This window comes from Tiliqua scincoides, chromosome 2, assembly GCF_035046505.1.
Source record: "Tiliqua scincoides isolate rTilSci1 chromosome 2, rTilSci1.hap2, whole genome shotgun sequence".
NCBI classification, from domain to species: domain Eukaryota; kingdom Metazoa; phylum Chordata; class Lepidosauria; order Squamata; family Scincidae; genus Tiliqua; species Tiliqua scincoides.
In genome coordinates, this window is record NC_089822.1 from 127,051,035 (window position 1) to 127,076,737 (window position 25,703).

The 25,703-nt window shown below is 45.8% G+C and overlaps 1 pseudogene; it reads right to left on the reverse strand.

Moving 5' to 3' along the window:
- Positions 1–2,029: 2,029 nt before the first annotated feature.
- LOC136638780 (sterol O-acyltransferase 2-like) lies at positions 2,030–18,259 on the reverse strand (annotated as a pseudogene).
- Between the last annotated feature and the right edge of the window lie 7,444 nt (positions 18,260–25,703).

Below are 25,703 nucleotides of genomic sequence, written 5' to 3' on the forward strand. Positions count from 1 at the left end.
GGACTAGCCACACAGCAGGAATCATTCACAATAGTCCAGAATTGTTTAGAGTTCTTTTGGGAAATTGCTTGTAGTAGCCTTTCCCTTTGTTCATTAATGAACTCTATTCTTTTCCTCTTGATAAGCTGACTCAGTTGGTTTTTTAAGGTGAAATAATGTGATGGAAGTCTTGTCATTTCGGAATCCCTATAGTTACGATAGCAATCATGCAACTGTACTTTAAAATTCTTACACTCCCTACCAAACGAGAGATAGCTGGAATTCCCCCCTCTTCTATTTCTCACCAGGAAACTGCTGCTAAGGTCTGATAGAATATATGATATTCATTCTTCATACTTTTGAGTTGTATAGAAAAATTATTTGTATTAATAATACAGGATCTAAAATCCAAACATACCTCTACCTTGAATAAATGGTGAGTTTTGTTCATTATATAATTTTTAGCAAGGGATCATGAACACAATCATAATCCAAATCAGGGGGGTTCTGTCCAGACATTGATTAATATCCACTGAAACCATAATGGGGAGGTGATCACTAAATACATAATCCACAATTGCAAAATCTTTAATATGGGGCCTAAAAGCAGGTGATATCAAAACATAATCAATCACACTGGACCTCTTGTGGGAAATGCATGTAAATTCCCTAGAATCAGCAAAGGTAGTCAAGCCATTCAGCCAGATTTTGTTAAGCTGAACACAAAATCTGGCTAAGCAAAGTTCAGCGGCAATTAGAGTTTGATCTTTGGAATGTCTCTGAAGTAAGAAGGGAGTGTGAAGGGGAGGCCTCCCCAACCCTCAGAAAGCCTTCTAAGGCCTTCAGAGGGCCCAAAAAATCCCAAAAACATAGGGGACAAGAGACTTGCCACAGGTTGGACAGAAGCTTGCCGTGAGCAGCGACTGGCCCCTGGGCTACAGTTTGGAGACACCTGAACTAGAGCACAGAAGGATAATCGACTTGACATCGCATGGCAGTGGTGTACAAAGGCCCACAGCACTGTATGCCATTTGGCACCCAGGCCCATAAATTTTTGGCATTCTCTCCATGACAAAAATTTTCAGTAAGAGTCATGATATGAAATAAATAATAATAACAGCCAGAGAACAAGCACAGACAGTGAACATTTCCTTTTACTGAACTCGTATATAACACATTTCACATATGCAGTGAATATGAGAGATCATAACCCAAATCAGAACAGGGAAGGAACACCCATCAGGATAATATGCAGTGGGCTTGTGGTCTATCATACGTACAAAAGCAGTTGTGTTATAGAAGAAAGGAAAACATACGTACACTTATGAAGAATACTTTTGGTTTTCTGGAATGCTTGCAACAAGCTACGTATTCCAGTGGTAATCTCAGTGTAATCCACTTTTGTTACAGAACACACCTTTTGTTACATAAATCCCAGTGCAACCCACTTTTTGTTACATAAGGCAGTTGTGTTTTCCTTTTCCTGCTCTTTGGCTATAATATTTGATAGAATAGAGATATTTCCACACGGTTTGTTTCATTGCATTCTGCATGAAATTGCGCATGGAATGATACGCCATGATGGTATTACTTGACAATACCAAGATTTTAAGAAGTGGGAGGTGGCCTCTGTCACTCCTCTGCAGCTTGACATAAAGGGCCTACGAACCCCATTTGTACAGCACTGCAGCATGGAACGTTATCTTCTGATTTTTTTTACTGTTTGGGGCACATTGACTGCTGGTGTCTCATCTTTGCATCCTATTCAAGGCCAGATATAAAATACTAAAAATATTTCCTTTCACCTAGACCTTAGTTTCTAGTTTTGTTATCAAATAAGGTCTAGTTCAAACAAAATATTTTCAAATTTAACTTTTGACAAACTGAAGGAAGGAGGTTCCAGGGCTACTGAGGATTCTTTTGGCAAGGAACGAGACACTGTTGTAGAAGAGCTGGAAAGAATCACCAAAGGCATCTGCCAGGAGGGTCTTCTGGAGCAAAGTGGGACAAGTTGGATTTCCACAGGTAAGGTAGTGCCACCAGTAGTGGTCTAGACGTGGCAGGACCAAGAGCGTGGCCTCACTATCCCCCAGAAAGTCCTCTGAAAGAAAGGGGGGAGGGTGAAATGAAGCCAGAGAGAATCAGGAAGGGGAAAAATTCCTGTGGGAAAAAGAATGTAGGAAGTCATGACTATCCACTATACCTAGGGTTAGTGATAACTGTAGGACTAAGTGCGGAGAATAGTTAGGCAGTAGACCCCCAAAGACAGTGAGGGACCCACCTCCTCAAAAGCACCACTATTCTCACTCTATACAGAGGAGTCCTGGAGGTGAAACAAAATTTTTCACACCCTAAGAGAGCCTGCTATGTGACCTCAAAAGAGCTTTCAAAATCAGGGGGCTGGAAAACAAGACTAATGAGGAAAGGTTCCAAGAACTTGGTATGTTTAGCCTGGAGAAGAAAATACTGAGGAGAGACATAATAGCGCCCTTCAAATACCTGCAGGACTGTCTTGTGGAAGATTTGTTCTCTGCTGCCCCAGAGAGCAACTAGACCTAACAGTCTTAGGCTGCAGGATGGAAGATATCATGGATATTATGAACAAATTCTGAATGATAAGAGCTGTTCAACAATGCAACTGATTACCAAGGGAAATGGTGGGTTCTCCCTTGCTGGAGGTCTTCAGGTAGAGGCTTCAGGCACTTTCTGGAGCTGCTCTAGAGAGGATTTTCCTACGCCTAGCAGGGGGTTGGGCCAGATGGCTTTGAAGTCCCTGTCAACTGTATTATTTTGTGATTCTCACCTCCTGGAGTGGACAGTGGATTCGAGCAAACCACTCCTGGCTGTACAAGCAAACCTGGAATCCTTGGCCCACAAGGATGAGGGCCCAAAAGAGCACATTCCAGACAGGGCTTGTTCTCTTATCATGGATGATAAAACCAAGGATCACTGGGGGGAGAAATGGAAAATAGGAGGAGGTTAGCTGTGTATGGTCCAGACCAGGAGTGCTCACACTTTTTTGGCTCGAGAGCTACTTTGAAACCCAGCAAGGCCCGGAGATCTACCAGAGTTTTTTTACAATGTTCACGCCATCATAACATATAACATTTATGTGTAGAATGTATGTTGGTGTACCTTGCATAACCGCATGAGCCAATATTGCACAACACAACATAATTAACTATAAACATTTTTTGTAATTACTTGAGTTTACTTTGATGACTTGCACTGAAGTGAATCAGCCAAGGATGCATAGTCTGGACAGTAGCTGCTGACAGCCAGCCTCAAGCACACTTCCAAATGTTCATCAGTCATGGTGGAACTGATTAAGTACTTGGACTTAATGATCTTCATGTAGGAAAAGGCTGACTCACATAAATAAGTGGAGCCCTTCCTGCCTCAGGTGCTCTTATATCCCTGAGGGCCCTATTGCCTTCAAGTGGCTGCAGCTATGCAGCACACTCTGCTGGATGCCCAGGCCTTACCCTTAAAGGGGCCACTGCTGACACCACATCTACCTCCTCACCAGATCTTCCTCGAGTCCAATACAAGTGGTGGTGGTGGGGGGAGCAGATCTCTATACAGACCAGTGCAAAAACAGGGGAAAGGTGTGGGAGAGGGAAGATCTCTATATAGACATCACAGCAAGACCAGTGCAAAACCCCTTGCACAAAGAACCAACAGATGGAAGTTGGGGGGGCAGATCTCCATACATACCAGTGCAAAAACAGGGGAAAGGTAAGTCAGCCCCAGTAGAGTCAACGGGGCTCACTCCCAGGGATGCGTGGACAGGAGAGAAGCCTGCCAGTGGCTCCTCTCCAGGTCTACTCACGAGTCAGCCCCAGTAGAGTCAACGGAGCTCACTCCCAGGGATGCGTGGACAGGAGAGAAGCCTGCCAGCAGCTCCTCTCCCAGAGACGAGCCTGCCAGGGGCTCACTCCCTGGGCTCACTCCCTGGGCTCACAAGCCTGCCAGGGGCTCACTCCCAGGGATGTGTGGACAGGAGAGAAGCCTTCGAGCGGCTCCTCTCCAGGTCTACTCACGAGTCAGTCCCAGTAGAGTCAACGGGGCTCACTCCCAGGGATGCATGGACGGGAGAGAAGCCTGTGATCGACTCATTTTGCCTCGCGATCCACCAGTCGATCGCGATCGACGTATTGAGCACCCCTGGCAGACCCTTGTGAACCAAAAGAACTTCTTAGTTATACATTTCCAAAAGCCTGCCTTACAGTGAAGCAACCCAACCCAATCCACATTCTTTCCTGGAGGAAAAGCAGTTTCCCTTTCATTTCATTCATGAAGCAATTTCTACCCTCACAGAGAACTAATTCATGGGTTCCTTTCCATCACAAAAACTGGTGGGGGAGGAAAGAAAACACAAATCAGGCTTATGTACAGGTAGAGTCTTGTTATCCATGAGGGCTCCATTACCAGAATGGATGTGGATGGCAAATCTCACATTAAAGCAAATCCATTTAAAAAACAATGTCCCTTTGCTCAGCAATTTTAAAACAGCCTTGCTGACCTTTGTAATTCATCAAGCAGACTATCAGTCTCTCTCCAGGCACTCAGAACGGCTTCACTCTGAGATAGCAATCCCTCCCTTCACAAAGGAGCCACAGTGTGGGGAAAAAAACAAGAACAAAGGAGCCACAGTGTGGGGGGGAGGGGGAGAATGGAGGAGGTGAAAATCACTGCCACTGAGCATTCTTTCACATGCTCAGGAGGAAGGAAGGGGTTGCTTGTCTTGAAGAGAAGTTGTTCTAAGTACCTGGAAAGTGAATGATTGATGGATTGTCAGCTGGCTGCCCTGTCCTGCATTGACAAGTCTATTGTTAAACAACTTTCCCCCTTTAATTTAAAGGGTTCTTCTCATTGCCTTGAGATAAAACCACAGGAGAAAAATCCGTGGATTATTAGGTTATGCCTGTATGTAAGACTATACATATGTAGTGCTCATGTTGCATGTTATTTTGTTTGAGGGGTGCACACTCACTCTGCCACAAGGTCTGTTCTTTCAGGGCTGAGCCAAGAGCCATGCTACAGGTCAGAGCCAAGAGGGTCACAACAGAGCAAGCAACAATTCCATTGCCCAGGCAAAGTCCCAATGGAAAAATACCCCTCCTGCTGACAACAGCCAATGACCAGCCTGCATGGATGTGGGTAGTGATGCTCCAGTGCTTGGGAACCCCAATTCACATGGAGAGAGGCATAGAAGTGGGGTGTTTGAAAGAACCACACTGTGCCCGTTCTCTCTAGTTTGATCCTATAGATGGTGAATAAGCAGGAGAAAACAACTGTCCAAAAATGGAAAGGCATATATAACTTGGCAAGGCATCTGCTGATTACAGGGAAAGGATATGCTGTTACATGCCACAGAGGAAGGAATCAAATGCCTTTTTATTTGAAGATTAATCATACTTTATTATCCCTGAAGGTATACCTTAAAATTCTCCTTCAATTGCCTTGAGACACAATTCAACCTAGGCAACCATACAGAGCCACCGATCCATGGATCTAGCTCTGGCAACTGCTGACAGATCCTCAGCTGGTGAACATGTGAACCAGGCCAAAGTGTGGGCTGTGTTGCTGCCCATCCAGCATCTTATACAAGTAAAGAGGTGATTGGGGTGGTTATGGCTGGTTGCATTTGGATTTTAAAAATTGTTTTATTGTGTGCTTTTACAAAGCCTTGAAGAGCTTGTGTATTTGGAGAGTGGAGTAGAGATCAGCCAGGCAGTTACAAAAACTGGAGACAATTTGGCTGCTGTAATGAATCTCAACCCCACAGCACTGACCTCCAAAGATGGCCAAGAACATGACTGGATAGAAGAAGCCTAAGCTCATGCTGTAGGCATACTCATGGACAGCAGCCGAAGTGAAGAAGGTAGACAGAATAGCTGCAACCCGGGCCTTCCCTTGGAGGAGCTGGAAGGCAAAGAGCACAGGTGAGTTACAGGCTTTGCACCAAAGTACCTGTCCACTGTAGTGTTTAAAGAGTGCTTAAGAGTTTAGTGTTTAAAGAGAATTCACAATGGGGTCTTCAGACTTCAACCCAAGGTGACAGCTTGCATTCTGAACCTATAGATCCAAATGTTGGATCAGGCTGCGCTCTTGCCCCATCTATCACTGGGTCAGGTGGACTCTTTTCCTTTTAAAAAAGTTCAGAGGAACACAATGGTTGGTTTGTTATTGTTGAGAACATTTATATACTGCTTTTGAACAACAAAGTTCTGTAAGAATGGGGCTACAGGGAGGGGGGGTTTAAACACCAATTAACTTATCATAAGGTAGACTATGTCCTATCTCAGGGATGGGCAAACCTGAGACTGGGGGCCATTTGTGGCCTTCGGGGACCCCCAACCAGCCCAAAGGGATCCCCTAGTCTCCAATGAGCCTCTAGCCCCTTGGAGACTGTTGGAGTCCGCATTGGCCCAAGATTGCCATTTGCAACTGCCAGACATGTGTTGTGGGCCAAGTTAGAACATGGCCTTTCATACTCTTCAAGTGTTTTCTGCTTTTCCCTGGGCATTATTTAACACCCCCCCCCCCTCCAATTGCCTCTGAACGACTTATGTCTCCATGTGTTTCTGGCTTGGTCTGTATGTTTTCACTGTGCAAGAGGTGTGTGGCAAACAGTTCACAGCTCTCATGTGGCTCTACATGCCTGTATTTATAAAAATTGTTAGATAAGACGTTCAAGATAAGACTGCTAATTAAAGGAACCTGAAACAATTTTAATGAGATGAAACTCTTACTGAAGGAATGGAATGTTGGGGATGTGCACAGCAGGCGTGGTGACGAGGAGATGTGTTTCAAAAGTTTTTTATGGTCAAATGGTCTCCAGATGCTTTATTAGGATGCTTTTCTACTGATTAATGACTTTTTATTGACTTTAATGATTACGATATCAAGGGTGTTTATATTTTACTTTTATGTGATAAGTCATAGCTTAAGAAATTTGGGTATATGAACTATAGAACAGAAGAAATTTATTTCAAAACGATAGTTTTTGAATTGTTTGAATTAGAAGTTACATCTGCTGGTGTAAACTGGAACCAAGAGCCAATACTACGGAGCAAGCAAAAGAACAAACAAAACGGCCAAGGTTACTAATACAGACTCCGAAGAGAAACCTTAATGTGGAATTTCTGGAACACCTGTTTCAGCAGTTTCAGGTTAAAATTGAGTTAAAAATAGACTAAGAGCCCAATCCTGTGCGTGGCAGCATGACTCTGTGCCGCCCGTGCTGTAAAGCACATTTGCTAGCCTCACCGCCGGGCTCCCGCTTATGCTAGACCAGCGGCTGTGCTAGCGCGGGGCGGTCTCCCGGACCACCGAGCCATAGCACAGTAAGCAGGAGGCGTTCTGGGGAGGGGGGGGCTGGCGGAGGGCGGAGAAGGGGTGGGGGAAGGCGTGCCGGGGAGAGGGAGGGAGGTGGGTCTGCAGAGCTCTGCTCCGCAGGATCCAAAGCGCTCATGGAGGGCTCCGTGCCCTACACGTGCCTTTACTTTACCACCGACCTTTTGGTTGGCAGTAAAGTGAGTAACCCCATTGAGGGGCTGCTTACCTTATCTGGGAGAAGGGGACTTTCGTCCCCTTCTCCCGAGGCGCCTCCCACAGTAGCCCAGGGTGCACAGGATCCGGCGGCAGCCCTTCTCAGTGCCGCCAAGCCTGGGCGCCCTGGGCAGCTCAGGATTGGGCTGTCAGTTGAACAAGAGCTTAAAGACCTGAAATTCGAATTGAGACAAGATATGGCTCAGCTGGAAGAATCTGTCAAACATATTAAACAAGAGACACAGGAGATCCAGAACAGAGTCAATATCACTGATTGTAGAATGGAAGTCCTGAGTTCAGAACAAGAGAAAATATTGGACATGATATCTTTGATGGGACAAGCAAATAAAGAAAAAACATTGAGACTAAGCACCGTACCAAAGAATTTTGGAGAAGCTGGAGAAGATCTGAGACAACGAATGGTACAGGTTCTAGCTCGGTATTTGCAAACAGATGAACAAATCATTGGCTCAGAAGTTGAGCAGGTTTATAGACAACAAAAAATCTACTGGCTGGATACAGTTCAAAAGGCAAGAGACTTTATGTAGAAATTTATGCAGAAATGCAGAGACTTTATGCAATGTAATTTTAAATAAATCTAGACTGTTTAAGATCTGATAGTTAATCTTTTGTATGCTTTTGTAGTAGAATAAAGAAATGTAGTTCGACATAATAGGCCAAATAGTCTATGGATTTGGTGAATAGACAGGGGATTTAACTTTTATGTTTTTCTCATTTTTTGTGTGTTGAAAATGTATTTTTCAATAAGTGTAGATTGTTTAGGAATTGATAACTAAACTTTTGTATGATTTTATAGTAGAACAGAGAAATGTAGTTTGAGATTTCCGCATTTGCCACACAATCTGTAATATCTTTATTTTTTTCTGTTTGTATTTAATAAAATAAAAACATGGATTTATTTAAAAATAAACATTCAAAATAGATAAGAAGGCTCCTTATAATTATAAGGGGCTCCTTGAGAGTGAGAGCTATACATGCTGGGGCTGCATAGAAAGCCCTGTGGGGGGGGGGGAATTAAGTACTCAGGGCCTCACATTGACTACCCACATGTGTGGTTACCTACCCACAGGAGTTCCCGATAGATGTAGCAGTAGAGCCAGTCATGCACAACCACATTCCATGTCCGAAAGTATGAAGGGAATCCAGTGGAATTCCACCAGTCCTAGAGCAAGAGACACAGTGTTGAGCTTGGACAGGGGAGGAACCACAATTGCATAAAGCACCTGGCCCATCTTGCTGCATATTTGGGACCTTGTAACATGCAAGAGAGGCTCTTTACTGTGTACTGTATGGCCAGTTTCTTCTGCCACCAGTCCTCTCAGCCCAGTACCAATAGCCAGTTCCATCAGAGCATAGTTTGTGCCAAGGGGAAACCACTTTTGACACTAGGAAGGAATTCTGCAGTGGGCTTGAGACCTGTCACCCTCATCTATTTAGGGGGGCCGAGATCATAAGCTGCATCCCCTGGTGCTGTGTTCATTCTCTGCAACTCAATGTACAGATGTTTCTTTGCAAAACATCTGCCAAGACCCCCACAGCTATCTTCCTTCCACCTTGCCCCAGACCAGCAGTTTTTTCAAGTCAAGAGAGTTCAAATTCAGTCTTCTGCAAAGTGTTCACTTGACATGGGTTTCATTGGCAAAACACACAGAACTTTTGGGGGCTGCAGTTCAGTAGTTTCAATGCAGCAGCTTCTAGTTCAAGCCTTCCTGGCCTTTTAAATATCTTTTAAACATCTTTTAATATCTTTTTTAACATCTGGTTACAGACCTGATCCTTTTATAACTTGCTGCGCTATGCTCTTTTACTTAACTACTTTTTTTTATCTGAATACTGTTTTTATATGTCGTTATGTTTTTATCAGTTTTTAAAATATGTTTTTTAATTTGTTTTAACCTTGTTTGTAAGCCGCCTTGAGTCCCTCTGGGGAGAAAGGCGGGGTAGTAGTAGTAGTAGTAGTAGTAGTAGTAGTAGTAGTAGTAATAAATAAATAAATAAATATAAATAAATATAAATAAATATAAATCAATAAATAAATGATAGTTTCCATCTCTGACATTCCATGTAGGCGAAACACCCCTGTCTGAAACTCTGGGCAGCAGCAGCTGCCACTCAGTTCAGACAATATGGAGCGAAATGGACCAAGGGCCTGACACGGCAGGAGCTGGCTGCATGCGTTCAGATAGGTCTGCAACAGGAATGCCTTCATTCAAAGGAAAGGACAACACTCTCTATACTTCTGCATAGCTACAGATGTTGCCGCACCATTGCTTAGTCACACACTCCACCTTTAATCTCAGAGCCTTCTGAACTCATGACGCTTGTGTGCTCAGCTGTGTTCTTTGCAACCACAAAGGCTACAAACTTCTTTGAAACATTTGAAAGCTGACACAGGAAAACAAGTGTCCTACCAGGTCCAGCCACTGGCCTACAAAGGGGGGGCAAAGGGGGCTGTCGGCCCCAGGTGCCACCTTCTGAGAGGGTGACAAACTGCCCCCAGCCCCTCCGCACCTCCCTATATGGTGGCAGCAGCGCAGCAGGCACCTGCTGCAACTGTGCGGCTTCTGAAAGCTGCTACAGAATGCAGCTGAGCTCCCAGGTAGTGTGGCAGTACATGTCCTAGCTCCGATTGGTGGAGGAGCTGGAAGAAGAGGCTGAGCCATGCGGCAGCCACAGCACAGCCAGTTCTTCTGGCAATGGTGCAAATGCCCACCCACAACAAACAGCAATGCGGGGGGGGGGGGCTGAATAGTGTGGGAACTACTCTTGGAGTGATCTTGGAAGCACCAAGGGCAGGTGGCTGAGGCTACAATCCTATCCTCACTTTCCTGGGAGTAAGCCCCTTTGACTATTATGGGGCTTACTTCTGAGTAGACATGCACAAAATTTGGCACTGAGCCAGCCAGCGGTGGCCCTGATCCAGGGATGAGCCAGCCAGCCAGCCAGCCAGCCAGCCAGCGTGAAGGTAAGAAAGGATGCGGGCCAATATGGTGAGCGACCCTGGCCAGCACCAACAACATTATTGGCCTGGCCAAAGGGGAAGGGGGTGGGAGCTGGGAAATCCTACTCCCTCACAGCTAGGCCTTTTGTGACACCCCCTAATTGGTTGGTGCTGTTCTCAGTCTGAAGTTGGAAGGAGGAGCAAGGAGCTTGCGCTTGTTCTCCCTCTCCTCCTGGTGGCTCCTGCAAGGAGGGAACCTCGTGCAGCACCAGAGAAAGGAGAAGAAGCCAGTGCCTGCTGGGGGCTGCTTGCCTGGTTCTGTGACTGTAAGGAGGAACAAGGGAGAGTCGGGTTACTCAGGCTGCTTGCCTGTGCTTTGGCGATTGTGGAACTGAGATTTGGGGGGGGGGGGTGTCTCAGGAGGAGTGGAACAAAAACTGTTGGATATGTGTTGGGGGGCTGCTAAGTGCAGGATGCTGTTTTTGTGAGGGGGAAATGTGCTGGGGGATGCTCTGATATGTTGGGAATGGTGAATCTGGATTAAATAATTATTTTATAATTTTATTATTTATCATTAAATTTTGTCATTGGGTGCCAAATGGGCTTCGTATGCCACTGGGTCCGCCTAGAACGAACAGCACAGACACAACCCCATCCCTTCCCTGCCCTCTCCCCCAGCCCCACCATCACCTTGTAGAAGGCGCGGTCGGCAAAGCGCAGCATCTCAGCAAAAGCATTTTGCCAACAGTGCAGGAAGCCAAAAAAACCCAACAGCAGCAGCAATGTCCCTGGGGAATAGATGGATAAGGTTAATGTAGGGAGGGGGAAGCACCAAATCTGCCAAGAACTTGATCAGCAGACAAAGGAGCAGACATTGGGTGAGTGTACTGGGAGAGTTTGAGCCACACTAACTCTTTGCGGGGGCAGGGGGAGGCAGCAACGTGATCCCCAGGATCGCATAACTAATGGGGGTGCAGGGACTGGCATGCACTTACTGGTCCCTGCTGTAGCCTCCTGGAGGTGCGGGGAGCCCTGCGCGACCCACTGCAGGGCTTCCCAGCCTCCAGAAAGTGAAAGCAGAGTGATCACGCTTTGCCTCTGCAAAACCGGAAGTGGAGCGCAATCGCTCCGCTTTCACTTTTAGAAGGCTAGGGAGCTCTGCGGAAGGTCCCGTAGGGCTCCCCGCTCCCCGGGGAGGCTGCAGCAGGGACTGGTAAGTGCATGCTAGTCCCTGTGTCCCCCTTAGTGATGCAATTCTGGGGATTGCGTCATGCCTCCCCCCCACCCCCACCCCTTAAGCAGGCAGAGGCCAGGGCCCTCTGGCTGGGGGGTTGTGATGCCCTAGTTTGAGAAGCCCTGGTGTACAGGATGGGTTCTTACACTGTAAGTATTTGGGAACCCTATGGACCCACTTCTCAATTTCATGCCCACTTCCTGGCTTACAGAATAACTGCACTAGGGCTGGGGATAAAGGAAGTTTCCAAAGAACCAACAGGGGTATAGAGAAGACCCACCTTGGGTAACTCTCCCTGTAGATCAGTGTGGGGCAGAAGAGAAAATACAGGTAAGTTGAGAATTCAGGTGGATGCACCTTCCCTGGAAGATAAAAATCAAAGAAGCAGCTGAGAGCACAGAGGGAGAAGCAGAGAGACACGAGTTTGTGCTGCATTCTAAGAAAAGGGATTGACTGCATATGAGCACACAGTAGCATGGTGTGTAGGTTCAGGCAGCACCCTGTGCCCTGGCAGTTGTATAGTTTCATCAAAAACTATCCCGGCTCTGTGCATGCGGTGAGCTAAGTAGGATAGGGATGGAACTGAAGTCTGTCATGCTATGGCCTAATCCAAGGGTGTCAAACTTGTTTCATATCAAGGGCTGAACAGCATTCATGATGCCTGGTAAGGGCCAGAAGTGGTGTCAGGAAGAGATGTCATTAGGCAGGAAGTGATGGCATTAAACAGGTCATAACCAAAAATAAACACTTTCTCTCACTTACTTAGGAACTCATTAGCTGCAAATTACAGAAGATAAAATATGCAAATCTTGATCATATTTCAAGATATTGGAGATCCCAGTTTTCATGGGGGCTGCCCTTTTAGCAGTAACGCCTCAGCACTACTCAGCAGCTGAGAGCCTGAGGGCCAGATAAAAAGCTTCCACATCTGGCCCCTGGGCTTTCACACCCCTGGCCTAATCTGTACTGAACACTCCTCCCCAACACATGTTGGCTGCCAGTAGGTAGATAAAAACCCCAAAACATGCTGGGCACATTGATATGCTTGATGGAACATGTACAGGTTGAGCCTCATTATTCACGTGAGTTCCATTCCAAGCACTCTCCTGGATGGCAAAAAACGTACTATAGCAAATCAATTTAAAAAACAAAGTTTCTTTGCTCCAGTGATTTAAAAACAGCTTTGCTGACCTTTGCGATGTAAAATAAGAGTCATTAGGAAGACAATCCATCAATCAGTCATCCTGCAAGCGCTTACAATGGTGCTTCACTCAGCCCCTTCCTTCACCAATGCAAAGTGATCACCTTTCTTTCATGTGCTCAGGGGGAAGGGAGGGGTCCGCTGGAAAGAGAAGGACTGATGGATTGTCAGCCGGTTGCCCCCCCCCCTCATTAAGGAGGCTATTGTTAAAGGACTGTTCAGTGTTTTAAACTGATTTTAAAGGGATGCATTTTTTTCCCTTCTCCAGAGATCAGCACATTCCTTCTCATTTGCAGGGGCCATTCGTGTTGAGTCAAATCCGTGTATAAAAAATCCGTATATAACAAGACTGGACCTGTAGTTTGGCCCTAAGAGAAAGAATGCATTTATTGAAAAAACAGTGCATCAATTCAGTTTGTACTGAAAGATGTTGTCTTTTCTTGTGCTTTATGCAAGATTGAGAAGCAGAGGAGGAATTCATTTCTGGTAGCCATTCACAAGGCCGGTCCATCCATGAGACTGAGTTACTTAGTTCACACAGCAGCTTGGTGGGGTACCCATCTCTGTCCACCCACTCCCTGGTTTGGGAAATGAAGAGGGAGTGGAGCAGAAGAGGAAGTGTGAAGGAGTGTCTCCAATGCTCTAGCCCATCTTTCCTCCCCACTTCCTGTTCTGCTCCATCCTTTTCCATATCCATTCCAGAGAGTGGGAAATGTTGGCACATCACCTTGTAAGCAGGGGCAGCTTGTGGCACATGTCTCATGCATTAGGAAGTCTTGAACCAGCCCTGGCTTTTGGAGGACCAGTAAAGAGTGGGAAGCAGGATTGGTAAGCACTGGAAATCGGATGAATTGCACCACTGGAGAATTGCACCATTGTTGAGAGCCATGGAAAGAGCCACGCAGAAGAGTCCAAAATGAAACTCACCATCTTTTGACTTGGCATATAGGATAGGAGGCACTGACTCCCGCAGAAATGAGTGGCTTTTCATGAGGAAACGGACCTAAATGGGGAAGGAAAGCAAACATTGATGCAAGATGAAAATAAAAAATTTCTTATTTGGTGATCTTGACCTGGCATTTGGGCAGAGAGACTCAGATATCACTCTCTATCATGGTACCTTGCCTGTGTTCCTGGCCTGCAGTTTGCTGCAAATGACTAGAGGGTGGTATTGCAGCTACCAGCAGTAGCATAGCTAGAGAGAGGTCACAGCATCAAGTTTTGAAGGCACCAGAACATGCCATGCAAGATGTCTTTTCTCCTCCCCTTCAGAGTCATTCTGGATGGCTAGAGCAAAACAGAGGACATTCCTTTGAATGGTGCTGTGATCCAATTCTAGTTAAGCTATTAACTACCAGCTCAGCAGAGATTGTGTGTCACAAAGATTCGACCTGGTCCTGTAAAGCTGGGCAAGGACAGCAAGGACATCAATGCAGTCTGGGAAACCTCTGTTTTCACTCCAGCTGCCACAGTACTACCAGCATGGAGCACATACAGAACAAAGAACTGTGCCCTCTGCCATGCTGCAAGAGACTGGATCCTGTTTAGGTTCACTGATGATGCATGTGTGCTTCCCCAGCCGATCATCAATCAGCAGGAGAATGGCAATATTAAGGTGTTTTGCTTAATACACAAAATACATTCTGATTGAACAATTTGGGCCACCTCTGTGCTGAATCTGGATTTTGTTTTAGTAGATCTCCAAGTATAGCTATTTTTTGGACACGTGGATATACCATGTCAAAAGAAAACTCGACAGATCTGATTTGGTTCTCCCTTAAGATCATGCCCCTCCCCCACCCAAACTGCTTAGGAACTTCTTTCCCACACAATGAGCTATGTTCGTGGTCCAGGACGGTCAAGGTGCTGCACCTGTTCAAGGATGACAATCAAACAGGAGGCAGGTCCCAGGTGGTAGTGGCCCATAGCATAGATGGGGTAGAAGCCCAACATAACAGCATGGCAGACCAGCAGAACAACAACTGTGGTGGCTGTGAAGAGCCTAGGGTGTACTGCAGTCCTCAAGGCGCTGGCCCACATCTGCAGGAACTTGTAGGGCACAAGCAAGGTATAGAGGAACATGCAGAGCCAGGTAAAGAGTGCCCTGGGCAGATTCCCAAAAGCAAAGATGAAGAGCTGAAGAGATGAAGTCCAGGACAAGCCTGTGGAAGAAAGACAGGCAGCCATGAAGACAAAAATAGGCAATATGAACATAATCTCTAAGCGGAGGATCATTAATGGACCATTAACAAGGGACTGTAAAGTACCGGTGGTCTTGAACTGGGGTTATTGATAACCTCACCCAGATACTTTACTCTCTGATCTAGTGGCTGATCAGCAAATACTGATTTCTACATAGGTTTTTGCTAGTTTGGTCTGGGCCTGCCTGAACCCGGAAGTTTTCAGGAAGCCCATCAGGGGAGATGTTAACCCCTTTTGGTAAGCAACTGTTGCTGGGATACCTGCAGTTACAGGATGTCTGCTGAAGGATGACTGGCGGCACCAGAGGCAGGCCTAGCGCAGCTTGTGCCATAAGGAAATCCCCAGATTGGAGTGAACACAGGGTTGCAAATCTTGCATGGGTGGAAACGCATGGATACTTTTTCTCCATTGATATATATATGTAATTCCCCAGGGGCTAACTTTTGTATTTGTAGGATGGGAACACTGATGTAAAAGACACTGTTTATTTTTCCTTTCTAAACTCTAAGCTACAAGAAGTTCATCACCCCCACAAATGTACTTTGCGCATTGGTGTCCCCTGCTAATATTTATTCTGGTGCCATCAACAATTGCCTTCACTTGCGCTTTCTCAGGGGTGCTGAATACTACTGACACTGTGTCATCAGCACACTATTGAAACAAAATACTACAGTGGGCAAGAAAAGAGCAAGAGGCTGGACAACAGGGTCATGAGATTGGAAAGTGATGCTCATATGGTGATTTCCATGCCCCTTAGTGCTTTAAAAGAAACAACCCAAACCTCTCCTTAGTGTTGCAAGCCCATGTCTGTCTGCCACCCAAAAATGGAAAGTCTCCCAGCCCTCAGCTCCACATCCGAACCGTACCGTCCTTCATCGCTGGAATCCACTATGATTGTGCTGAGAGCAAACACACAAAGAAAGGCTACAAATATGTAGTAGATGGAACGGAAATGTTTGATTTCCAGCAGCTCACTGAAAAAAGAAAAGAGACAGGGTTGGCATCAGGTAAGCTGTAAGACGGGATGGATGGCAAATTGGATCTGGTCACAGAGCTATTATATGTTATCTCTAGAAGCCATTGCATGTTCCCATCATTATCCAGAACTGGGGGGGGGGGGTGGATATCTCTTTAATCAGCTTGAAATAAAGATACTCCATTTTTTAAAAAATAAGTTTTTAAATATGTAAACTGTGTAAATGTGCAAAGTGAACATACAGTATGTATATTATATGTTGCTTTGTGGCACCAACAGTATTCTAAAACATGACATCGGGTAAGGGATTTGACTAATAACCTAGAATACAGATTACTCCCCTTCTCAGAATGCAGAATTGTTGCCACAAGCAGCAGGGTTGTGGGCCACACTCTGTGGTGTTAGGGGTCTTGAACCACGGAGCAATTCTGGTAGAAGGACTCACTCTTTGCACTACCAAGAGAGCTCACAGGGAGCAGAACTGGCTGACTTTAGTTTTGCTGTGCTACAGGACACACCAGTTCCCACCAGTGATAGGAAGAGAAAATGCAGCAGTCCAGCTCAAGATGAATCAGGTGACAAAGGAGCCAATGGGGTACTTTCTATCTCTATTTATGAACTCTCCTGGGCTCAGCTCCCTAGTCTAAGCTACTTGCCTCTGAGAGAAGATGCTGAACAGCCTGGCCTGTTTAACAAGCATCTCACATGTCAGAAATGAGAAGATAATTCATCCTAGAAGCCCCTTTGATGATCTAGGTGCAGGGCCGGCCCATTCATCAGGCCAACAGAAGTGGTTGCCTCAGGGCCCAATCCTATCCAATTTTCCTGTGCTGGTGCAATTGTACCAATGGGGCGTGCGCTGCATCTTGCCATGGAGGGGCAGTCACTGAGGCCTCCTCAAGATATGGGAACATGTGTTCCTTTACCTTGGGGCTGTATTACAGCTGCACCAATGCTGGAAAATAGGATAGAATTGGGTCCTCACTCAGCAGATTGCTGGAGGTTCCCATCTCTGGCCACCTACTTGCCTCCGCTGCTCCTCCTTCTCCTTCCATTCCCTGGACTAGAAAAGGAAGAGAGGGTCAGAGAGGAAATGTGGACAGGAGGAGAGTGCTTCGCTAGAACATCGGAGAATAGGAGGTTGGCACATTATCAGTTAAGGAGGGGAAGCAGCATTTGCCAAGCCACCTCCTGTGTCAGGAAGTCTTGGGATGGCCCTGCCTGGGTGAGCAGCAATCTGCACTGTCATATCAATAAGCATACTTTTATATGGTGTACTTTTGACATCACTGGGCACCATTTCCCACCTTCTCTCTCTTAGCATCCACCTTTCCTGTCACAGCTGGCAAGATGGCACAAGAAATACTCACTCAAGCAAAGACTGTTGGGCAATGAACACTTTCTTTTCCGGTTTTTCCCGCAACTGGCCTTTTTCTCTGCAAGGATCCACCGAAGGTAATGATTAGTGTTAATTCTCAGACCTGGTTTGCTTCTGGGCAAGGGGTGAGCAGGAGTCAGAAAAAGAGCATCTTATCCCCTACTGAACAAGAAGATCACTTGCTCAATCAGGTAAGGAGCAACGTACAATCCCAGCAATAAGTATCTTTTCATGTATTCCAATCGCCTACTTGCCTTAAAATTCAGGATAGGTAATCATATTTTCCCTGTCTTGTTCACTCAACAGTTGCAACTCTGAAGAAGGTTGCTATGGTTGTTGTTTTTACTGCCTCTGCTCCAATGCCTTTCACTAGTGGCATAACTAAGGCATCTGCTACCTGGGATCAAAGAAGATACTGTAACCGTCCCTCAAGATGAAATTTATTAAGTATGTAAATACAAAGTCTTCCAGTTAATTGGCCTTATCTTTTGAAAGAATCAGATATTCCAATGTGGTTTGTTTCACTGCATTCTGCATTGAATTACCCTTCCAATGATATATAAGATTATGGTATTCATACATATCAAGGTTTTCACAATTTTGGCCACTAGTGTCAAGCTCAGCTTGTTACCTCCCCCCCAAAGCTTGTTGCCCAATGCATTTGCCAACCCCTTAGCTATGCCACTGCCTTTTACAATTGCCAGAATTAAGGCTAAGAACATAAGAAGAGCTCTGCAGGGTTACACCAGCCCAAGGTCCAACAAGTCCATCATCCCAATTCAAACTATGGCCACCCAGGTCCCTCCAGGAAACCCACAAACAAGAGTATGAGGAAATAGATCAGCGAGGTGACAAGGAGGGACAGGGTTGTAATCATGGGGGACTTCAATTATCCTCATATTGACTGGGTCAATTTGTGTTCTGGTCATGAAAAGAAGACAGGATTCCTTGACATGCTAAATGACTGTGCCTTAGAGCAGCTAGTCATGGAGCCCACCAGAGGACAGGTGACTCTAGATTTAATATTGTGTGGTACTCAGGATCTGGTTAGAGATGTCAATGTTACTGAGCCATTGGGGAACAGTGATCATGCTGCGATCCGCTTTGACATGCACGTTGGGGGAAGAATACCAGGCAAATCTCTCACAAAAACCCTTGACTTCCAACGAGTGGACTTCCCTCAAATGAGGAGGCTGGTTAGAAGGAGGTTGAAAGGGAAGGCAAAAAGAGTCCAGTCTCTACAGAGAGCATGGAGGTTGCTCAAATCAACAGTAATAGAGGCGCAGTGGAAGTGTATACCGCAAAGGAAGAAGGGCTTGACTAAGTCCAGGAGGGTGCCTGCATGGCTAACAAGCCAAGATAGAAAGGTTGTAAAGGGAAAGGAAGCTTCCTTCCGTAAATGGAAGTCTTTCCCCAATGAGGAGAATAAAAAGGAACACAAACTGTGGGAAAAGAAATGTAAGAAGGTGATACGGGAGGCCAAGAGAGACTATGAGGAACACATGGTCAGCAGCATTAAGGGGAATAATAAAAGCTTCTTCAAATATGTTAGAAGCAGGAAACCCACCGGAGAAGCAGTTGGCTCTCTGGATGGTGAGGGAGGGAAAGGGGAAATAAAAGGAGACTTAGAGATGGCAGAGAAATTAAATGAGTTCTTTGCATCTGTCTTCACGGCAGAAGACTTCGGGGAGATACCGCTGCCCGAACGGCTCCTCCTGACCGAGGAATTAAGTCAGATAGAGGTTAAAAGAGAAGATGTTTCAGACCTCATTGATAAATTAAAGATCAATAAGTCACCGGGCCCTGATGGCATCCACCCAAGAGTTATTAAGGAATTGAAGAATGAAGTTGCTGATCTCTTGACTAAAATATGCAACTTGTCCCTCATAACGGCCACAGTGCCAGAGGATTGGAGGATAGCAAATGTCATGCCTATTTTTAAAAAGGGAAAGAGGGGGGACCCGGGAAACTATGGGCTGGTCAGTCTAACATCTATACTGGGTAAGATGGTGGAATGCCTCATCAAAGACAGAATCTCAAAACACATAGACAAACAAGCCTTGCTGAGGGAGAATCAGCATGGCATCTGTAAGGGTAGGTCTTGCCTCACTTAGAATTCTTTGAAAAGGTCAACAGGCATGTGGATGCGGGAGAACCCGTGGACATTAAATATCTGGATTTTCAGAAGGCGTTCAACAAGGTCCCTCACCAAAGGCTACTGAAAAAGCTCCACAGTCAGGGAATTAGAGGGCAGGTACTCTCCTGGACTGAGACCTGGTTGAAGACCAGGAAACAGAGAGTGGAAGTCAATGGGCAGTTTTCACAATGGAGAGAGGTGAAAAGCGGTGTGCCTCAAGGATCTGTCCTGGGACCGGTGCTTTTCAACCTCTTCATAAATGACCTGGATACAGGGTTGAGCAGTGAGATGGCTAAGTTTGCAGATGACACCAAACTTTTCTGAGTGGTGAAGACCAGAAGTGATTGTGAGGAGCTCCAGAAGGATCTCTCCAGACTGGCAGAATGGGCAGCAAAATGGCAGATGCGCTTCAATGTCAGTAAGTGTAAAGTCATGCACATTGGGGCAAAAAATCAAAACTTTAGATATAGGCTGATGGGTTCTGAGCTGTCTGTTACAGATCAGGAGAGAGATCTTGGGGTGGTGGTGGACAGGTCGATGAAAGTGTCGACCCAATGTGCGGCGGCAGTGAAGAAGGCCAATTCTATGCTGGGGATCATTAGGAAGGGTATTGAGAACAAAACGGCTAGTATTGTAATGCCGTTGTACAAATCTATGGTAAGGCCACACCTGGAGTATTGTGTCCAGTTCTGGTCGCCGCATCTCAAAAAAGACATAGTGGAAATGGAAAAGGTGCAAAAGACAGCTACTAAGATGATTTCGGGGCTGGGGCACCTTCCTTATGAGGAAAGGCTACGGCGTTTGGGCCTCTTCAGCCTAGAAAAGAGATGCCTGAGACATGATTGAGACATACAAAATATGCAGGGGATGGACAGAGTGGATAGGGAGATGCTCTTTACACTCTCACATAATACCAGAACCAGGGGACATCCACTAAAATTGAGTGGTGGGCGGGTTAGGACAGACAAAAGAAAATATTTCTTTACTCAGCGTGTGGTCGGTCTGTGGAACTCCTTGCCACAGGATGTGGTGCTGGCGTCTAGCCTAGACGCCTTTAAAAGGGATTGGACAAGTTTCTGGAGGAAAAATCCATTATGGGGTACAAGCCATGATGTGTATGCGCAACCTCCTGATTTTAGAAATGGGCTATGTCAGAATGCCAGATGCAAGGGAGGGCACCAGGATGAGGTATCTTGTTATCTGGGGTGCTCCCTGGGGCATTTGGTGGGCCGCTGTGAGATACAGGAAGCTGGACTAGATGGGCCTATGGCCTGAACCAGTGGGGCTGTTCTTATGTTCTTATGTAACCACAATGCAGCCTCGAGGTAAGAGAATACATGCTCCCTTACCTTGAGGAGGCCTCTGTGATTGCTCCCCGACCACAGGATGCAGCACGTATCCCATTAGCATGGCTACATCGCTGTTGAAAAGTTGGATAGGACTGGACCCTAAGGCTGCAATCCCATCCTCACTTTCCTGGGAGTTTCATTGACTCTGATGGAACTTACTTCTGAGTAGACAGACCTAGGATGGGCCTGGGTGTGTCTTCAAAAGGCAGGTAATGTTGCTGCTGCTCTTCCTCTGCAGGTGGCCACGGGCTGTTCCCTCCTGCACTGAGTGTGTGGCTACCCAGCAGTCGCCTGAGTGAAGCAATGGCTTGGTTACCCAACAGTGCCTACTGGCAGACCAGGCACTCCCTCCCTTCTTGCCACATGCAGGCGGCTCAAAGGAGCGGTGTGCCTGTTGGCTGCAAGTGAGATGCTGCACACCCCGCATTGGAAGGCAGTGGCCCTGGCTCTGCTGGCTGCCTGGGCTGCAGCTTGCAAGGTTTGTGCCTGCTCTTGGGGAGGGGGTCCAAGCAATTGGGATGGGAAGGGGCTAACCCCCTGCCAGGTGCAGGAAAATTCCCTGTAGAGCAACTCCAAAAAGTGCCTGTCAAGCCTCCACCTGAAGACTTCCAGCAAAGGAAAACCCACCAGTTCCCTTGGTAAGAAGTTGCATTGCTGAACTGCTCTTACCATTCAGGATTTGTTCATGATATTCAACTTAAATCTCCCCTTCAGCCTAAGCCTATTAGGTCAAGCTGCTCTCTGGGGCAACAGAACAAATTTTTGCCCTCTTCCACCTGACAGCCCTGCAGGTATTTAAAGGCATGTCCCCCTTCAGTATTTTCATTTCCAGGCTAAAATAACCAAGTTCTCTCAAAGTTTACTCATTGGACTTGTTTTCCAGCCCCCTGGTTTTGAAAGCCCTTTTGCGGTCAGGCACTCACAGCAGGCTCTCTTAACCTGACTGAGGCTAGGTGTGCAAACCGAAATTCACTCGCATTGTGTTTGACCTTCAGGACTCCTCTCTGTATAGGGTGAGGATGGTGGTGCTTTTGAGGAGGTGGGCCCTTCACTGTTTTGGGGGGCCTACTGCCTAGCTGTTCTCTGGACCCAATTCTTAGGTTATCTCTAACCCAAGGGACATTGGATAAGCATGACTTCCTACAGCCTTTGACCCACAGGAATTTTTCCCCTCACTGATTCTCTCTGGTTTCATTTAACCCGCTTCCCCTTTTCTTTCAGAGGACTTTCTGGGGGATAGTGACCCCACAATTCTGGTCCTGCCACACCTAAACCACCACTGCTGGCACTTTTGGAAATCCAACTAGTCCCACTTTGCTCCAAAAGACCTTCTTGGCAGATGCCTTTGGTGATTCTTTCCAGCTCTTCTACAACAGTGTCTCGTTCCTTGCCAAAAGAATCCTCAGTGGCCCTGGAACCTCCTCCCTTCAGTTTGTCAAAAGGCACACTTGAAAATATTTTCTTTGAGCTAGACCTTATTTTATAACAAACCAGAAACTAGCTGAAAGGAAATATTTTCAGTTTTTATATCTGGCCTTGAATAGGATGCAAAGATGAGAAACAGGCAGTCAGTGTGCCTGAAAGAGTAAAAAAAATCAGAAGATGTTCCATGTTGCAGTGGTGTACAAATGGGAGGCCGTAGGCCCTGGGAGCCAAGCTGCAGAGGGGTGACAGAGGCCACCTCCCACTTCTTAAAATCTTGGTATTTTTGATACCATCGTAGTATATCATTCCATGCGCAATTTCATGCAGAATGCAATGAAACAAACCGTGTGGAAATATCTCTATTCTATCAAATGTTACAGCCAAAAAGCAGGAAAAAGAAAACACAACTGCCTTATGTATGCCAGGGAAGATTGTCTATGTAGCTGCAATTTAGGCGAAGTAGAGTCATACACACACATCATGTTGCACTGTCCCAAATATCAAGTACTAAGGCAGCAATTTCTCTCTCCTTTGCTCCATTCTAAAACAGGGCATTCTGAGAAAGATATAATTCAATTTCTTCTTGCAGGTGATGTAGAACATACAACCCTCTCAGTCACACAGTTCCTAAATTTGAGTATTCTGAATCGAGCCAAGCTTTCTGTAATCACTGAGTAGGCTACGTTCTGGCAAGATCCGCAGAGTAACTGATTGTTTCTGTCTTTTAAATAATTCATGTTTGTTTGTAAAATGTAATGTACGTTGTATCTGTGTGTACACATAGATGTGCACATATGCATATATTTGTGTACTACTTCGATTTATACTCCCTACGATTTTTGTACAGAGTCCTCACCTATCAAATGGTTATGCCTAATAAAGGTTTTGTTGACTGTTGACTGACTGCCTTATGTAACAAAAAGTGGGTTGCACTGGGATTTATGTAACAAAAGGTGTGTTCTGTAACAAAAGTGGATTACACTGAGATTACCACTAGAATACGTAGCTTGTTACAAGCATTCCAGAAAACCAAAAGTATTCTTCATAAATGTACGTATGTTTTCCTTTCTTCTATAACACAACTGCTTTTGTACGTATGATAGACCACAAGCCCACTGCATATTATCCTGATGGGTGTTTCTTCCCTGTTCTGATTTGGGTTATGATCTCTCATATTCACTGCATATGTGAAATGTGTTATATATGAGTTCAGTAAAAGGAAGTGTTCACTGTCTGTGCTTGTTCTCTGGCTGTTATTATTATTCATTTCATATCATGACTGTTACGAAAAATAATTTTGTCATGGGGAGATTGCCAAAAATTTATGGGCCCCGGGTGCCAAATGGTGTACGTGAGTCTTTGTTCACCACTGCCATGCGGTGTCAATTATCCTCCTGTGTTATCCAAATTATCCACCTGTGTTCAGGTGTCTCCAAACTGTAGCCCAGGGGCCAGACGCTGCACACGGCAATCTTCTCTCCGGCCGTAGCAAGACTCTTGTCTCCTGTGGGCCTCTGGTCTTCTCAAAGGAATGCAATCAGGGGTGTTCTGTGGGCTGGGGAGGATGTGTGCAGCCTGTCCGGCACTCAGAATGCATAAAAATATCTCTTCCTGGCTATTCTGAAAAAGCTTTTCTGGTGTTTTTGAACCCTCTGGAGGCCTTAGAAGGCTTTCTGAGGGTTGGGGAGGCCTCCCCGGCCCTCAGAAGAGCTTTAGATGTTTTCTGTGATGTGCTGATTCTGAGGTATTTACTCCTGTACATGTAAGTAACCTGCTTGTGGGCTGGGGAGTCCACATGAGTGAGTGCTTTATTTCTGTGGTGGTGCTTGGAAAAATCCTGGAACGGAGTCCGTTCTTTCACTTATTCATTCATCTAAGTTCCATCTCTAATCTATTTATTTAAATTTTATATTTAAACTTTATTAATTTTTCCAACCCTTGACACGGTGTCAGATATTGGATGTGGCCCTCTGTCCAAAACATTTGGAGACACCTGCTCTAGTTCAACAGTTTTCAGCAGAGGCCAATTAGCTGTCCTCCACAAAGCAAGAAGATGATACTTATTCCTTGATATTTGATTCCCATCTCTGAAATTTGCATAGCACATGCTCACACTCTTAATTGAGGAGTCTAGTCATGGCTGTGTATTATGCTTCAAAAACAAAATAAAACTTCCTGTCAGAGTAACCCAAATTCTGCACCAAGAAAAGTGTAAGTCTGCAACCTGCATGATGTATGTTAATTCTGTGTGTTTGTTTACATTTGCTCATTTTACCAATTTGGTCTTCCACTGATTGTCAAGATGAGAGACATTAGAGCCTAGGCACTGACTCCTGAAAATCCGACTTAGTTCCTTTCTGGTTAAAAGCATGCCAGGCCCTTTCAGGCACACCCAAATCTGCCTTTGTAACCATAACAAGAGCTAGATTTTTTAATATAAAAAATTAAAATATTTGTAAAAGTTGTGTTATTTTAATATTACAAAAGCAAAGGATCTCAGGTTGCTGCAGTCTATGTTCAGGATCCACAGAGCCATCAAGTCCTTGATCCCAACAGTAGTAGTAGGAAGTACATACCTTATGTCAAAACTATCTTTGATAGCTGGTCCCGCCCCTTTTTACTGGAAATCCTGCCCCCTAAGGGGGTTCAAGTGACCCCTCAAACAACTCTTCCCAAGACCGTCAACCACTAGGGAGGGGTTTTGTAGCTCCCCGAAGTTTGGTTTGGTGGGAAAAGGAGCCCCCCAAAAAGTGTTGGAAAGGGGTTCATGTGACCCCTCAAACAACTTTCCCCATTACCACCGACCACTAGGGAAGGGTTTTTTAGCACCCTGACATTTGGTTTGGTGGGAAAAGGAGCCCCCCAATAAAGTGTTGGAAAGGGGTTCATGTGACCCCTCAAACAACTTCTCCCGTTCCCCTCGACCACTAGAGAGGGGTTTTGTAGCACCCCGAAGTTTGGTTTGGTGGGAAAAGGAGCCCCCCAATGAAGTGTGGGAAAGGGGGTTCATGTGACCCCTCAAACAACTTTCCCCATTACCACTGACCACTAGGGAAGGGTTTTGTAGCACCCCGACATTTGGTTTGGTGGGAAAGGGAGCCCCCCAATAAAGTTTTGGAAAGGGGTTCATGTGACCCCTCAAACAACTTGCCCCATTACCACCGACCACCAGAGAGGGGTTTTGTAGCACCCCGACATTTGGTTAGGTGGGAAAAGGAGCCTCCCAATAAAGTGTTGGAAAGGGATTCATGTGACCCCTCAAGCAGCTTGTTCCATCACTGATGACCAATAGGAATGGAATTT